The following is a 17,396-nucleotide window of genomic DNA, read 5'->3' as shown; positions in this document are numbered from 1 at the left end:
TGAAGTGAAAGTTATGTACTGACCTGACTAATACAATGTGCAGTCACACAGGTGCAGTTAACAGGTATGCACGGAGTGGTATATCACACTGCGTGCACTCACGTAGGTAGGTGGGTGCACTGAACACAACAGGCAGGTATATGCAGTGATGAGGTGGGTGCACTGAAAACAACAGTTATGTATATGTAGTGATGGGTATTACAATGTGCACCTTTCACACACAAACAGGTACCAGACAGGCACAGTGACACTGCATGCGCTCAACTCACGTAGGTAGGCGGGTGGGTGCGCTGTGAACAACAGGTAGGTAGGTGTTATGATTCACCTTTTTGCTTCACTTCGCTTTGCTTCACTCAGCGGATCAACCCCCTGCGGCATTTGCTGGGCCGTGCCTGGGATAGCTTCTGATCCTGTTTAGGCATGCAACTGCGTGTAAGGCGCAGTTGAAATTCAAAGTCCAAGAGATCTGCCGCTGATTACCTCGAACTGCAGCCCGTGTGCTGGCTCATGCAGCCTCCCACACACCACTTATCCGCTCGATAAGCCTGTCCGCGTCTACTCCGCTTGTTTCGCTGTGGAATGAAACATTCGGCCCCTGGCCCTAGTGTTGGGCGAACACCTGGATGTTCGGGTTCGCGAACGTTCGCCGAACATGGACGCGATGTTCGGGTGTTCGCGCCGAACTCCGAACATAATGGAAGTCAATGGGGACCCGAACTTTCGTGCTTTGTAAAGCCTCCTTACATGCTACATACCCCAAATTTACAGGGTATGTGCACCTTGGGAGTGGGTACAAGAGGAAAACATTTTTTAGCAAAAAGAGCTCATAGTTTTTGAGAAAATCGATTTTAAAGTTTCAAAGGGAAAACTGTCTTTTAAATGCGGGAAATGTTTTCTTTGCACAGGTAGCATGCATTTTGCCGCCATGCAGTCATAAATGTAATAAAGATAAGAGGTTCCATAAACAGGGACCGGCAACGCTAACCCAGCAGCAGCACACGTGATGGAACAGGAGGAGGCGCAGGAGGAGAAGGCCACGCTTTGAGACACAACAACCCAGGCCTTGCATGAGGACAAGAAGCGTGCGGATAGCATGCTTTTTACCGCCATGCAGTCATAAATGTAATACAGATAAGAGGTTCAATAAACAGGGACCGGCAACGCTAACCCAGCAGCAGCACACGTGATGGAACAGGAGGAGGCGCAGGAGGAGAAGGCCACGCTTTCAGACACAACAACCCAGGCCTTGCATGAGGACAAGAAGCGTGCGGATAGCATGCTTTTTACCGCCATGCAGTCATAAATGTAATACAGATAAGAGGTTCAATAAACAGGGACCGGCAACGCTAACCCAGCAGCAGCACACGTGATGGAACAGGAGGAGGCGCAGGAGGAGAAGGCCACGCTTTCAGACACAACAACCCAGGCCTTGCATGAGGACAAGAAGCGTGCGGATAGCATGCTTTTTACCGCCATGCAGTCATAAATGTAATACAGATAAGAGGTTCAATAAACAGGGACCGGAAACACTAACCCATCACAGATGGTCATTGTTCATGTTACTTGGTTGGGGTCCAGGAGTGTTGCATAGTCGTTTCCAATCCAGGATTGATTCATTTTAATTTGAGTCAGACGGTCTGCATTTTCTGTGGAGAGGCTGATACGCCGATCTGTGATGATGCCTCCGGCAGCACTGAAACAGCGTTCCGACATAACGCTGGCTGCCGGGCAAGCCAGCACTTCTATTGCGTACATTGCCAGTTCGTGCCAGGTGTCTAGCTTCGATACCCAATAGTTGAAGGGTGCAGATGGATTGTTCAACACAGCTACGCCATCTGACATGTAGTCCTTGACCATCTTCTCCAGGCGATCGGTGTTGGAGGTGGATCTGCACGCTTGCTGTTCTGTGGGCTGCTGCATGGGTGTCAGAAAATTTTCCCACTCCAAGCACACTGCCGATACCATTCCTTTTTGGGCACTAGCTGTGGCTTCTGTTGTTTGCTGCCGTCCTGGTCGTCCTGGGTTTGCGGAAGTCAGTCTGTCGGCGTACAACTGGCTAGAGGAGGGGGAGGATGTCAATCTCCTCTCTAAAGTCTCCACAAGGGCCTGCTGGTATTCTTCCATTTTGACCTGTCTGACTCTTTCTTCAAGCAGTTTTGGAACATTGTGTTTGTACCGTGGATCCAGAAGGGTATAAACTCAGTAATTGGTGTTGTCCAGAATGCGCACAATGCGTGGGTCGCGTTCAATGCAGTCTAGCATGAATTGAGCCATGTGTGCCAGAGTCCTGCCAGAATCCTCATCATCCTCTTGTGAGCGTTGTGATAGTTGTTGTGATGCATCATAGTCGTCACCTTCTTCCTGGTCTGCTTCTGCTGACCATTCGCGCTGAATTGTGGAAGTCCAACGTGCACCACTCTGGCCCTCGTCAGTGGTGGCATGAAATTCCTGCTCCAACTCCAGCTGTTCCTCCTCCTCTTCTTCGTCATAGCTGCTGGGGCCAGCGTTTCCTGAGGCGGATGGCCTGATGTTGGTACCATCACGCTGATCGTTTTCTCCTTCAGATTCCCCCAGTTGCATCATGACAGCTGTTTCCTTGATTTTCAACATTGACTTCTTCAGTAAACACAGCAGTGGTATGGTAATGCTGACTGAAGAGTTGTCACTGCTCACAAGCAACGTGGATTGCTCAAAATTTTGGAGGACTTGGCAGAGGTCCAACATGTTGGCCCAATCGGATCCACAGAAGCTTGGCAGCTGTCCAGATGCGCCTCGGTACTGCGCCGTCATGTACTGGACCACTGCACTCTTCTGCTCGCAAAAGCGGGCTAGCATGTGCAGCGTAGAATTCCAGTGCGTAGGGACATCACACAACAAGCGATGGTGGGGGAGATTGAAGCGCTCCTGCATCTTGGCGAGTGCCCCTGAAGCAGTACTGGAATTTCTGCAATGTTTGGCCACTCGTCGCACCTTCAACAGAAGATCGGCCACGCCTGGGTATGTCCTCAGGAACCGCTGAACTACTAGGTTCATCACGTGCGCCAGGCAAGGGATGTGTGTCAGCTTAGCCAACCTTAAAGCGCGAATGAGATTACTCCCATTATCACACACAACCATACCCGGTTTCAGGTCCAGCGGTGCCAGCCACAAATCCGTCTGTTCCTTTATTCCCCTCCAAATTTCCTCCCCTATGTGCTGCTTATCCCCAAGGCAGATCAGCTTCAGCAACGCTTGCTGACGCATGCCAACAGCTGTGCTGCACTGCTTCCACGATCCTACTGCTGCTGGGTTAGCGTTTCCGGATGAGGTACAGCTTTGAGATGCGTTGGAGGAGAAGGAGTCAGAGAGGTAGGTGCTGCTGTTGTTATCCAGTGGGAGGGACGGCGGTGCAGCTGTTTGCGGCGTGGGCAACACCCGCGCCGTAGCAGGTGAGGAATCGCTGCCAGGCTCCACAAGGTTCACCCAGTGCGCGGTAAGGGAGATGTATCGACCCTGGCCGAACGCACTCGTCCAGGTGTCAGTGGTGAGGTGAACCTTGCAGGCAACGGCATTCTTCGAGCTTCGGGTTATTTTGCTGACCACGTGCTCATGCAACTCAGGCACTGCAGAGCGCGCAAAGTGGAAGCGGCTGGGAACCACGTAACGTGGGATGGCCACTGACATCATGCCCTTGAAGCTGTTTGTCTCCACCACTCGATATGGCAGCATTTCGCAGGCCAGAAGCTTGGCTATGCTGGCTGTTAGTGCCACGGCCCGGGGGTCATTTGCTGGCAATTTCCTCTTGCGCTCAAACATCTCCGAGACAGACAACTGAACCGTAGGGCTGCACACTGAAGGGCTGTTGGTTGTTGTGTTTGATGAAGACTGGGAGACCTCAAGAGCACTATCCCGGAAAGTGACAGTGTCAGCGTCGTCTGATGTTTGTGAATGTTGTTGTGAACCACGCAATGGCTGGGCTACTGCTGCTGCTGAGGAGGGTCTGGTGGTGAGTCTGGTGACCCCAAGGGAGGCAGTGTTGCTGGTACCCTGTCCTGGCGCCCACAGAGTGGGATGTTTGGATACCATGTGGCGGGTCATGCTGGTGGTGGAGAGGTTGTTAATATTTTTCCCCCTGCTCAGGCGGGTCTTGCACACCTTGCAAATCACCATGGTACCATCCTCACTGCAGTCTTCAAAGAAAGGCCAGACTTTGGAGCACCTGCCTTGCTGGCGATTTCTGTTTGCGCCTCTTTTGCGTCTCACTTGAACTTCCACGCTTGTGGTGCCTGAAATTTCACGCCGCCTACCTTGTGGCACAAGGCGAACTTGTGCAGCAGTGGGTTCTTAAACAGACTTATCTGTGCTGCTGCTACGACGGCGATGTTCTCCTTCACATATAAAATCTGGGTCTCTGTCAACATTGTCCATACCCTCCTCCTCTTCCATCTCCTCAAACTCGTCATATGTGATTGTGGGCCGCCGCCGCCGTGGAGTAGAGCTCCCCAGAACAACCTCTGCGCAGCTCACTCCAACGTCGTCTTCCAGATCTTCTCGGCCGACCTCCTGCAATTGAAACCCCTCCTGCCCAACTTGCTCTGGGATTTGGGTTTCAAAGTCCTCGGACTCGCCTTGCATTTCAGTGCGCGGTGCATTTCCCACAGTAAATGGTTGTGAATCCGGGCACAAAATTTCTGGCTGTTCCATTGACCTTTGAAAGGTGGAAGTTTGTTGGGCTGGGAATAGCTCCTGCGAATACCCCATTGTGTCCTGAGGAAATTCTTCGGACTGGTTATTTGGCAGTTGTGTGCGTGGTGTCGCTGCCGGTTGTGTCAGCTTTGTGCCCACTGGCTCCTTGTAACTGGCTGAGGACTCGGACCTCGTGCGTGATGTGCTGGTGCTGCTTAACCCACTGCTGGACGCTTGAGAGGTCATCCAATTAATTATCTGGTCCTGTTCTTTTGGATTTGTGAGGGTTGATTTCCTGGACAACATGGGCGGTATTGAGTGGGTTTTCTTCGGTGCTCCACTGTGGCCTGTACGTGAACCGTCAGGGGAAACACCTCTTCCCTTGCCCCTCCCTCTTTCACAGGATTTCTTCTTCATTTCACTTATCCTTAAAGTATACGCTGACTGGCAGCAGTACAGTAGCAGTACAGAAATGCTATACAGTGGCGGGTGAGCGGTGTACTACTGTTAAGCTTGGAGGTGTAATCTCCACAGTCAGCATGCAACACATAAGCTGACGTGAAGGAGGTACACACACCAGCACAAGGAATCAGGATATCCCCAGTTTAGTGGAGGAGAGGACTGACTCCAATAGGAGATTGTGGTGCACAGAGCCGGTGCAGATCCGAACAGCCACAAACAACACTTTCGTAATAACGTCTCAGCGCAAAGTAGCGCTGAGCGCATAAACCAGGACTGAGGAGATCAGGACAGGTAGACAGAATGAACGCTTGCTTAACTAGCCACTACTTAGTGACAGCAAGCGTCCACAATAAAACAGACTGGAATGAGGTAGCCAATGCGTTTGCAGCAATGGCGTGCCTCACCAAGACAGGACAGGATAGTCAGGAAATAGCAGGATCAAGATAGATGAACGTAACACAGATAAATATACAATAAGTATGATTTCCTAGCGTATTACAATTACAGCTATCAATGAAACTATTTGTAACGTCTGACTAACATATGTATATATCGGCAAGGAACCGATATATGACATAAGCAGGAACTCTGACTAAGACTGGAGTAATACAGGGAACAGGACTCAGAAGGATTCGTTATCTCCTCGCAGAGATGAACGCAATCCACAAACAGGACCAGGAGCAGGATACTAGCTCAGCACGGGTGCTCACGATACGCGCACACTACCAAAACGTGCTGGAAGGCTGACTAACTGAACACAGGAAATAAACAGTTCGTGTACGTATATATCAGCGACACTGATGTATCAACGTAACACGAATACAAGGAAAATAACAAAATGCGCAAGTATGCGTATATATTGGCGATGAACCAATATATGACACAAGACAAGCAAGTAACAACTTCTAGAACAAGAGTAGAACTAGGAGGACTCGCTGACCCCTTCGCAGGAGTCAGCGCAGTCCACACGGACCAGGAACGAGGTGGGGCACGAGCAGAGTAACAGACAGAATCTGAGACTATGGTAGCCCATGAGGCATTGCAGGAAGCAGTTCTTTATACTGAGGTCATCCAATGGGAGCAGACCTGCAGATTCCCACACAAGTGAATGGTAATTAATCACAGGCTGATAGCAGGAAAAGGCAGACAATGATATGCAGCCTGCAGGAAAGGGATTGCCCCTCCATTGCAGCAGACAATGTTTGTTTACACAAAAGCATATTAAACTGTCATTAACTTCAGAGCGACTGCAGATGGAATCAGCAACTAGTTTAAGTGCAAACCAAACTATGCAAGCAAATGCATGTAATGACATTAGAACTGCTTGGTTTGCAATACCACTGCAGTCAGCAGTAAACGCTGCAGAAGCGATCATAACAACTACTATTCCCAGCAGCGACACGGAGCACAATGCTATACAGTGGTGGGTGAGCGGTGTACTACTATTCCCAGCAGCGACACAGAGCACAATGCTATACAGTGGTGGGTGAGCGGTGTACTACTGTTCCCAGCAGAGACACAGAGTGGCAGTAAACACAATGCTATACAGTGGTGGCTGAGCGGTGTACTACTGTTCCCAGCAGCGACACAGAGCACAATGCTATACAGTGGTGGGTGGGTGAGCGGTCTACTACTGTTCCCAGCAGCGACACAGAGCACAATGCTATACAGTGGTGGGTGAGCGGTGTACTACTGTTCCCAGCAGAGACACAGGGTGGCAGTAAAAACAATGCTATACAGTGGTGGCTGAGCGGTGTACTACTGTTCCCAGCAGCGACACAGAGCACAATGGTATACAGTGGTGGGTGAGTGGTGTACTACTGTTCCCAGCAGCGATACAGAGCACAATGCTATACAGTGGTGGGTGAGCGGTGTACTACTGTTCCCAGTAGAGACACAGAGTGGCAGTAAACACAATGCTATATAGTGTGGGTGAGCGGTGTACTACTGTTCCCAGCAGCGACACAGAGCACAATGCTATACAGTGGTGGGTGAGCGGTGTACTACTGTTCCCAGCAGAGACACAGAGTGGCAGTAAACACAATGCTATACAGTGGTGGCTGAGCGCTGTACTACTGTTCCCAGCAGCGACACAGAGCACAATGCTTTACAGTGGTGGGTGAGTGGTGTACTACTGTTCCCAGCAGCGATACAGAGCACAATGCTATACAGTGGTGGGTGAGCGGTGTACTACTGTTCCCAGCAGAGACACAGAGTGGCAGTAAACACAATGCTATATAGTGTGGCTGAGCGGTGTACTACTGTTCCCAGCAGCAACACAGAGCACAATGCTATACAGTGGTGGGTGAGCGGTGTACTACTGTTCCCAGCAGAGACACAGAGTGGCAGTAAACACAATGCTATATAGTGTGGGTGAGCGGTGTACTACTATTCCCAGCAGCGACACAGAGCACAATGCTATACAGGGTGAGCGGTGTACTACTGTTCCCAGCAGACACACAGAGTGGCAGTAAACACAATGCTATATAGTGTGGGTGAGCGGTGTACTACTGTTCCCAGCAGCGACACAGAGCACAATGCTATACAGGGTGAGCGGTGTACTACTGTTCCCAGCAGAGAGACACAGAGTGGCAGTAAACACAATGCTATATAGTGTGGGTGAGCGGTGTACTACTATTCCCAGCAGCGACACAATGACCGTGGGACCCTGGCTAGCCTGGCTGGAGAGAGAACTACCCTGCCTGCCTACCCAAAGCTAAACCCACAGACAAATGGCGGAGAAATGACGTGGATCGGGTATTTATTTACCCGAACCACGTGACCCGTTCGGCCAATCACAGCGCTAGCCGAACGTTCGGGTAACGTTCGGCCATGCGCTCTTAGTTCGGCCATATGGCCGAACAGTTTGGCCGAACACCGTCAGGTGTTCGGCCGAACTCGAACATCACCCGAACAGGGTGATGTTCTGCAGAACCCGAACAGAGGCGAACACTGTTCACCCAACACTACCTGGCCCTTGTCTGCCTGTTTTGCTAGACAGTGAAGGGTTTAACGGCACCATTGTTATAATTCACCTTTTTGCTTCGACACCAGCAACTTCTTAGAGTTGCACCTCACAGACTGTGAGATAACTTGACTCTCACACAGCAAGCATTATTGGAGATAGACTGTTCTCAGTTGTCTTCAAAGTACAAGTTGTTTATTCAGGAAACAGATATACAGATACAGTTCGTCACATCTTAGCCAAGGAGATTCTCAGGTTGCGTTACAGCTCTTGACTAACCTTCCTCTCAGCTGCTCTGCCCATTGCCGTGAGCACAGCCTGACGTGATGTGGATCCCCCAGCCCCTCCTCCCCCCCTGCCATGACGTGTGGGGGCCATGACTCGTGGGGGTGGGCCCTCCTCAATGCCGCCATTTTGAGTCCTGGACTGCCAGCTAAGATGTCTGCTATGCAATCTCCCATAGCAACCTCTTAATCCTATACACATTAGGAAGAAAAAAAATCAAACAGAACAAACATTTTATGCCTAGTTACATATAGCATAATTACACATTGCAGAAAATCAGCATTCCGCTTATCTCCGACATAACTCAGAACTACTAGAGCGTGCTGTGTCCTCTTCTCACACAAAAACCATTGCTGTATAACTCTAAGCAACCCCTTAACCGTTACCATCCCAGTTACCAGTGGCGTACCTACTGGGGATGCAACCCCAATCGGCTGCAGGGGGGTCCCAGGGCCGCTCTGGGGCCCACCAGCCGTGTGCGGGGTAAGCTCTGCCCCCCGATTGTGGGACCCCCCAGCCAGGTGTATTTAATTATCTGGTGTCTGCTGCCCACATTTCTATGTTCTGGTGCCTGCTGCCTACATTGCGATTTCCTGGTAACTGCTGCCCACATTGTGATTTTCTGGTGCCTGCTGCCCACATTGCTATTTTCTGGTGACTGCTGCCCACATTGTGATTTTCTGGTAACTGCTGCCCACATTGCGATTTTCTGGTGTCTGCTGCCCACATTGCGATTTTCTGGTGTCTGCTGCCCACATTGCGATTTTCTGGTGACTGCTGCCCACATGGTGATTTTCTGGTGTCTGCTGCCTACATTGCGATTTTCTGGTGCCTGCTGTCTACATTGCGATTTCCTGGTGTCTGCTGCCCACATTGCGATTTTCTGGTAACTGCTGCCTACATTGCGATTTTCTGGTCCCTGCTGCCAATATTGCGATTTTCTGGTGACTGCTGCCCACATTGCGATTTTCTGGTGTCTTCTGCCTACATTACTATTTTCTGGTTACTGCTGCCCACATTGCGATTTTCTGGTGACTGCTGCCCACATTGCGATTTTCTGGTAACTGCTGGCCACATTGCGATTTTCTGGTGACTGCTGCCCACATGGCGATTTTCTGGTGTCTGCTGCTCACATTGCGATTTTCTGGTGTCTTCTGCCCACATTACTATTTTCTGGTGACTGGTGCCCACATTGCGATTTTCTGGTGTCTGCTGCCCACATTGCGATTTTCTGGTGTCTGCTGCCCACATTGCTATTTTCTGGTGACTGCTGCCCACATTGTGATTTTCTGGTGTCTGCTGCCCACATTACGATTTTCTGGTGCCTGCTGCCCATATTGCGATTTTCTGGTAAATGCTGCCCACATTGCGATTTTCTGGTGCTTGCTGCCCACATTGCTTTTTCTGGTGTCTGCTGCCCACATTGCGATTTTCTGGTGTCTGCTGCCCATATTGCGATTTTCTGGTGAATGCTGCCAACATTGCTATTTTCTGGTGTCTGCTGCCCACATGGCGGTTTCTGGTGTCTGCTGCCCACATTGCGATTTTCTGGTGTCTGTTCCCCACATTGCGATTTTCTGGTGTCTGCTGCCCATATTGCGATTTTCTGGTGACTGCTGCCCACATTGCGATTTTCTGGTCACTGCTGCCCACATTCCTATTTTCTGGTGACTGCTGCCCACATTGCGATTTTCTGGTGAATGCTGCCCACATTGCAATTTTCTGGTGACTGCTGCCCACATTGCGAGTTTCTGGTGTCTGCTGCCCACATTGCGATTTTCTGGTGACTGCTGCCCACATTGCGATTTTCTGGTGACTGCTGTCCACTTTATGATTATTTTCTGGTGACTGCTGCCCACATTACGATTTTCTGGTGGCTGTTGCCCACTGTACGATTATTTTCTGGTGACTGCTGCCCACATTACGATTATTTTCTGATGACTGCTGCCCACATTATGATTATTTTATGGTGACTGCTGCCCACTTTACGATTATTTTATGGTAAAATGCTGCCCACTTTACGATGATTATTTTATGGGGAAATGCTGCTCACTTTACGATTATTTTATAGGGAAATGCTGACCAATTTGCAATTAATTTCTGGTGAAATTCTGCCCAATTTACGCCACCTCCAACCTAACATAGCAGCTGCACATAACACAGAATGCATTATCAGTAGGTATATGCAGTGATGGGTATTACAATGTGCTCCTGTCACACACAGACAGGTAGGGGACAGGCATAGTGACACTGTGTCCGCTCAACTCACATAGGTAGGTGGGTGGGTGCACTGTGAACAACAGGTAGGTAGGTATATGCAGTGATGGGTATTACAATGTGCACCTGTCACACACAGACAGGTAGCGGACAGGCAAAGTGACACTGCGTGCACTCAACTAACATAGGTAGGTGGGTGCACTGTGAACAACAGGTAGGTATATGCAGTAATGGGTATTACAATGTGCACCTGTCACACACAGACAGGTAGCGGACAGTCACAGTGACACTGCGTGCGCTCAACTCACGTAGGGAGGTGGGTGCACTGTGAACAACAGGTAGGTAGGTATATGCAGTAATGGGTATTACAAAGTGCACTTGTCACACACAGACAGGTATCGGACAGGCACAGTGACACTGCGTGCGCTCAACTCATGTAGGTAGGTGGGTGGGTGCACTGTGAACAACAGGTAGGTAGGAATATGCAGAATATGCAGTAATGGGTATTACACTGCCAGGCCCAGCACATTCAGTGACTACATGTGTGTGTGTGACAGGTGCTGTCACACACACAGGTAGTCACTGAATGTGCTGGGCCTGGCAGTAGCACACACAGTATGAATTATCAAGGCTGTCTATGCAACACAAGTGTCAGTGGGACACACAGAAAAAAAATAGATCACAAGAACAAGATTAGCTCTCAAAAGAGCTGTTGTGGGGTGCTATTTTAGCAATAAGAATCAGCAAGGAGCAAGCTAACAAGCCTACAAGAGCCTAACTAATCTTTCCCTATGAGAGTCTGCAGCAGCAGCAGCAGCAGCTGTCCCTTCTCTATTTACTGCAGGCACACGAGTGAGTGAAATGGCCGGCGATGCCTGCCTTTTATTAGGGGGGGGGGGGGAGTGGCTCCAGGAGGGAGTGTAGCCTGATTGGCTACAATGTCAAAGTTGACCCTAATGGTGCATTACTTCTGCAAAAGTTTGCAGTTCTCCGTGATCGCGAACACCTGAAAGTTCCCCGGGAACCGTTCGCCGGCGAACCGTTCGGGCCATCTCTAGCCTTCTATTGTAAATGCCTCATGGCAGCTTGTAACAACACAGAGACACTTCAAGCTGCTCCACTCTGCTCTGCTGTTATCAAACAGCCTTTGATGAATTGAAGCCGTAGTAGTTTGGTAACTTAACGAACATCTACCACACATGTGAAAATATTGATGAATTAGTGCACACAAATGTAAAATACCGAATGCGGTATTTTAACGACTTGGATTTTGTTATTGAGCAGCCTTAGATGAATTGAAGCCAGTGTGAGCAAAATGCCCCAAAGGAATTTATTTAGGAGAAACAGGAAAAGAGCTGTGTGAGTGAATGAACAAGCACAGGTACACTATTAACCATTTCAGTCCATGGGTATTTTTCAACTTATGGACAAGAGGAATTTTCACCTGTCAGCGCTCCTCCCATTCATTCCCCAATAACTTTATCACAACAAAATGATCTATACCTTGTTTTTTCCGCTACCAATTAGGCTTTCTTTGGGTTGTACATTATGCTAAGAATTATTTTATTCTACATGCATTATGATGGGAATAATAAGAAAAAAAGGGGAAAAAAATCATTATTTTTCAGTTTTTAGCCATTATAGATTTAAAATAATTCATGCCACCATAATTAAAATCCACACATTTTATTTGGCTATTTGTCCCGATTATTACAACGTTAAAATTGTATCCCTAGTACAATGTATGGTGACAATATTTTATTTGGAAATACAAGTGCATTTTTTTCAGTTTTACAACCATCACTAATTTTTAGCCCATTATTTAATAATTATATGCCCTCTTGTCATAATTTTTTTCCCCCTAAAGTCAGTAGGTGAATTTTACTATTTGACCACAAGATGTCCCCGCTGAGCAAAAATCCTATTAGCATACTTTGTATGCTACATAGGATACAATGTGTTGTTACATTGTAACTAAGGAAGTGACGCGGGTTTCCTTTGAAAACCTGCAATCACAGTGCCGGTGGGGATATTATCATAAATTTAACGATTGGGTGGTGGAAACTGGCGGAAATCATGGCGGGAGATAGCGCGGCAGCTCTATGTAAGAATAAACACTGTTTTTGAACAAAAACAGTGTTCATTCTCGGCGGACATGTACGGATTGGCGTGCACCTCCACTACCCATACAGTTCCGGACGCCGCTCGAGTATTCCACGTGTATCTGCTCTGTTACTTCCGTGTCTCACCCCAACTTGTGTCCCCTGCAGCCAATCCTTCCTGATAGCAGCAGCAGCGCGATCGCAGGCATCTGCCCGCATGATCGCCTGCAAACCCCCCAAACTGCAGGGACGTGACTAGCACATCCCTGCGGCTGTAGCAGCTGCCACTGCGGACTTGAAGCTGATGTCCACGCGACATAAATGGTTAACAGCTACAAAAAGAAAAAAAAAAAATCTCCCAGTGCCTATACATTTTTGTTCCCAGGGACAGCTTAATCACTTCAGCCTTCAGTGGTTGTAACCTTATGCATCCAAGCAATTTTCACCTCCCATTCATTTGCCAATAACTTTATCACTACTTATCACAATGAATTGATCTATATCTTGTTTTTTTCCGCCACTAATTAGGCTTTCTTTGAATGGTATATTTTGCTAAGAATTATTTTTTTCTAAATGCATTTTAACAAGAATATTATGAATAAAAAAAGGGAAAAAAAATCATTATTTCTCAGTTTTCGGCCATTATAGCTTTACAATAATACATGCTAGCATAAATAAAACCCACGTATTTTATTTGCCCATTTGTCCCAGTTATTACACAATTTAAATTATGTCCCTATCACAATGTATGGCGCCAATATTTTATTTGGAAATAAAGATGCATTTTTACAGTTTTGCATCCATCACTATTTACAAGCTTATGATTTAAAACATAATAGTAATATTCCCTCTTCACATGAATATTAAAAAAAAGTTCAGACCCTTAAGCTAACTATTTTTTGTTTTTTATTAAAACATTTATTTGGGTATTGTTTGGAGTGTGGGTGGTAAACAGTTAAATTTAAATGTAATAAACTGTATTTATTTTAAAAAAAATGTATGTAGATGTAGTTTTACTAGTATTACTATTTGCCCACAAGATGGCCTCAGTCAAAAAAGATTTTTTTAGTCCTGTAAGCGAGCTTTCTCGCTTACAGGAAGTTAAGGGATCTTTCTTTAGAAAGATCGCAGCTTCTGAAAGAAGTCATCGGTCTTTCTAATGAGGATTTAGATCAATAAATGGGAACTGTGCAGGAGTGCGCAGCCCCATGCAACAGAGCAGTTGCAACTTTTTGGATTAAATAGCAACGTCCAAAAGGCGAAAGTAGTTAAAGGACAAACAAAGTGGGAGAAATATGGAAGCTGACATATTTATTTTCTTTTAAACAATACCAGTTGCCTGGCTGCCCTGCTGATCATGTGCAAATAGCAATGATGCTGCAGGCTATACCAATTCAGGGTGTGTGGTTTGGGTGCACCAAGGTCACTCAATGTGATCCACCACCCTGTCAAAAATCATGGAAGCAGATATGACCTGAGCTCAACGACAATTACGGATTAATTCCTTTCATTGTGCAGTGTACATAATACAGACAAGTACTGTGCATGTCTGCATTATGTGCACTGCATGATAAGAGGAATTGATCCATGATTGTGGTTGAGCTCAGGTCGTATCTGCTTCCACAGCTGATCATCCGCCTCTAGTACTTTTAGCCACAGGTCTAAACAAGCCTGCAGATCAGATGTTTCTGACTAAAGTCTGACTGGATTAGCTGCCCACTTGTTTAAGGTGTGTGATTCAGATACTAATTTAGCCAAAAGAGAGCAGCAGGACTACCAAGTAACTGGCATTATTTAAAGGGAAACACATATGGCAGCCTCTGAATGACACTTAAAGTGAACCTAAAGCCTGTTAAAAAAAATGAGATTAACTCACCTGGTGCTTCCCTCAGCCCCCTGCAGCCGATCGGTGCCCTCGCAGCTCCGCTCCGATGCCTCTGGACCTGCTGGCGACGACTTCCGGTTTCGCCGTCACCGGCCGACAGGCATGGGAACGCGAGTGATTGTTCGCGTTCCCAGCCTGTATATCGCCACCTATGCTGCTATTGCGGCCAGGAGGTTGCAATAGCAGCATAGAGGGCGATATACAGGCTGGGAACGTGAACAATCACTCGCGTTTCCATGCCTGTCGGCCGGTGACGGCCAAATTGGAAGTGTTCGCCGGCGGGTCCAGAAGCATCGGACCGGAGCTGCGAGGGCACCGATCGGCTGCAGGGGGCTGAGGGAAGCCCCATGTGAGTTAATCTCATTTTTTTAACAGGCTTTAGGTTCACTTTAATTATTTATATTTGAAAAAAAAACAAAACCTATGTACCTCCTCTGGATGTTCTTTTTCTGTTAAGTTAGCCAATCCTACCTAATAAAAGCACAGATGTCTACGCCTACCTGTATCGGTGTGTCCCAGCGGGTACACGTGTTTAGATGCATAGATACATGCAGGGGGGGGGGGGGGGGGCTATGCTTGGGCATGTGTGGGGGACCGTGGATGGAACAAAAAGCAAGACCTCCCCGAGGCAATTAAACCATAACTGATTCTGGCTGATCCCCTGTTGTGCCTTCCTGAAAGCCAGGCACACACCCAGAACCACCAGAATCACTGGTGTATAGTGAGTTTATAGCTTATACATTTTACAGATCCACCCAACATGCACACAGCCTGTTTTGAATTTTATGGTCCTCGTGGCTCTATGGGATAGCAGGGGCAAACGCAGGATTTTTAAGGGGGGGGTTCCTGAAAGGTCCAGAAGCACGTATGTCCCGAGTGCTTCCGAATACAGGTGGCTCCATACTGCCCATGCACAAAAGTGCGCTGGCGTATTATGGAGCAGCCTATCTTTGGAAGTACTCAAGGACACGAGTGTTTCTGAGGGATTCTGGTAGCACCAAATGTGAACGGGGGACAGCGCTGGAACAACTCCCCAAGAGAGGAACAGGAGATAGACTTAGTTTGGACAATTCAGTGGAATATGCTACATAGTTTCACATAGCGCAAGCGATACCCATATGATGCAGGGATATATGCATCTGCGGAAGATGTCGGCGCTATATAAATACTAAATAATATTATTTTGCCTCACCAGGATTGCACTTTTATTTAGCTTTCCTGTAAGACAAGAACACACAGTCAGCCAGCCAGCACTAGGGGAAGAGGGAAACAAAGGTGAATGAGGGAGGGCTGGTGCACACCAAGAGTGCTTCTGAGCGTTTTTCAAATCAACAGTGATTTGAAAAGCGCTTGGCTAATGTTACCCTATGTGGGTGTTCCCACAGCAGCGTTGTGATTTTTTCAAAATCGCAGGTATACTGCACGTAGCATGTTTTTGAGCAATTCATTCAAAAATCGCTCTGAAAATCACTTCACAAAATCACACTCACAAATTGCTAGCGATTGCTATTGTCATTTTGGCGTTGCACTAGCCCAGAGAGAGGAGTGGAGAAATTGAGAATAGCCCCGGAGATGGAGCAGAGAACTTATCTGTATTGAAGTCCCACATCACACAGGCTACTTGCCTGTAATCGGACTCCTGTCCCTGTCAGTCTCTCACACAAGTCAGAAAGAAGCCCTCCTGGAGTCTAGGGACTGTCAAAAACTTTTCAGCTTGTTATCCACAGTTCCACACCTTATCCACACATGCAGTCATTATAACAATGGGGAGAGACCAGACAGATGTTTGCACACGGACCCTGAGTCCAGGCAAGCTCTGCATCATGCTGTGCATATTTACCAGCTTGCCTGCACTCTAATTTCATCATGTCTGACACTTCTGTGCTGTGGAGAGTCCAGGACTCCATAATCAACATTCTCTCACTGTAGGCTGCATCTTCCTGTGAGGGTTGTGAGGGAAGCTCGGCTGCCTCTCTCATTCTATTAGCTGGAGGGAAGCACCAGAAGTAAGTAGTGTTGTCCGGATCATGAACGATTCGGATCTTTGATCCGAATCTATTTTATGAGTCGATCATCCGAATCATCAAAATGAACGATTCGGATCGCAAAAGGGGCGGGGCCAGGAGCGACACGCCCCCTATCAGCGGGCAGCGGGGTCTTGGAAGCACAGCAGGGATGGATCGCTGAGTTGGAGAGGAGGCAGCCTTGCAGGGACAGCAGGTAGATGAGAGAGAGGGGACATCGGTGCCACTGCCAGATATGTGTAGAGCACACATACTGGCTGCAATGTGCTGCCCATTACAGGCTGTCTGTTCCGTAGTGCTGCACAGTGATCACATTGGAAACTTTTGGCTCAGCACAGCTCAGTAACTTTGCAGACAGTGTGATTGAAAGGCAATATAATCCTCCTGCACTCGGCACTAAACAGCTGCACTTATCTTCTGGGAATGCTTTCTTTCACTGTGCGACCTTTTCTTTCAAAGTGTACAGATGAGCATATAGGTGAAATATATGTAAAGCATATGACTTCAGCACCCCTGTGGGTATTGTGTGCAAACATTTCTGCTCTCTGCTCGTCCCTCCTCCCATCTCTGTCCACTCCCTGCCCTCTGTCCATCTTCTCCCCTTCTCTGTGTGTCCACCCCCCTCCCCTTCTCCTGTCCACAGACCTGTCCTGCTGTTCATTTCACCCCCGAATGCTTCCTGTAGTAAAATGATCCGAGATTCGGATCAAAGATCCGGATCTCTTCAATGATCCGATTCGAATCATCCGGATCATTGAAAAGATCCGAACTTCCCATCTCTAGAAGTAAGA

The 17,396-nt window shown here is 47.9% G+C and overlaps 1 protein-coding gene across 2 annotated transcripts in view; it reads right to left on the bottom strand.

Annotated features, from left to right (window-relative positions):
* CAPN6 (calpain 6) overlaps positions 1–17,396 on the bottom strand; it is a 174,266-nt gene that overhangs the window by 121,966 nt on the left and 34,904 nt on the right. The gene's annotated exons all lie outside the window — the stretch shown is intronic.

This window comes from Hyperolius riggenbachi, chromosome 8, assembly GCF_040937935.1.
Source record: "Hyperolius riggenbachi isolate aHypRig1 chromosome 8, aHypRig1.pri, whole genome shotgun sequence".
NCBI lineage: Eukaryota > Metazoa > Chordata > Amphibia > Anura > Hyperoliidae > Hyperolius > Hyperolius riggenbachi.
The sequence above is the reverse complement of the archived record's forward strand: the minus strand, read 5'-3'. Positions and strand labels throughout refer to the sequence as shown.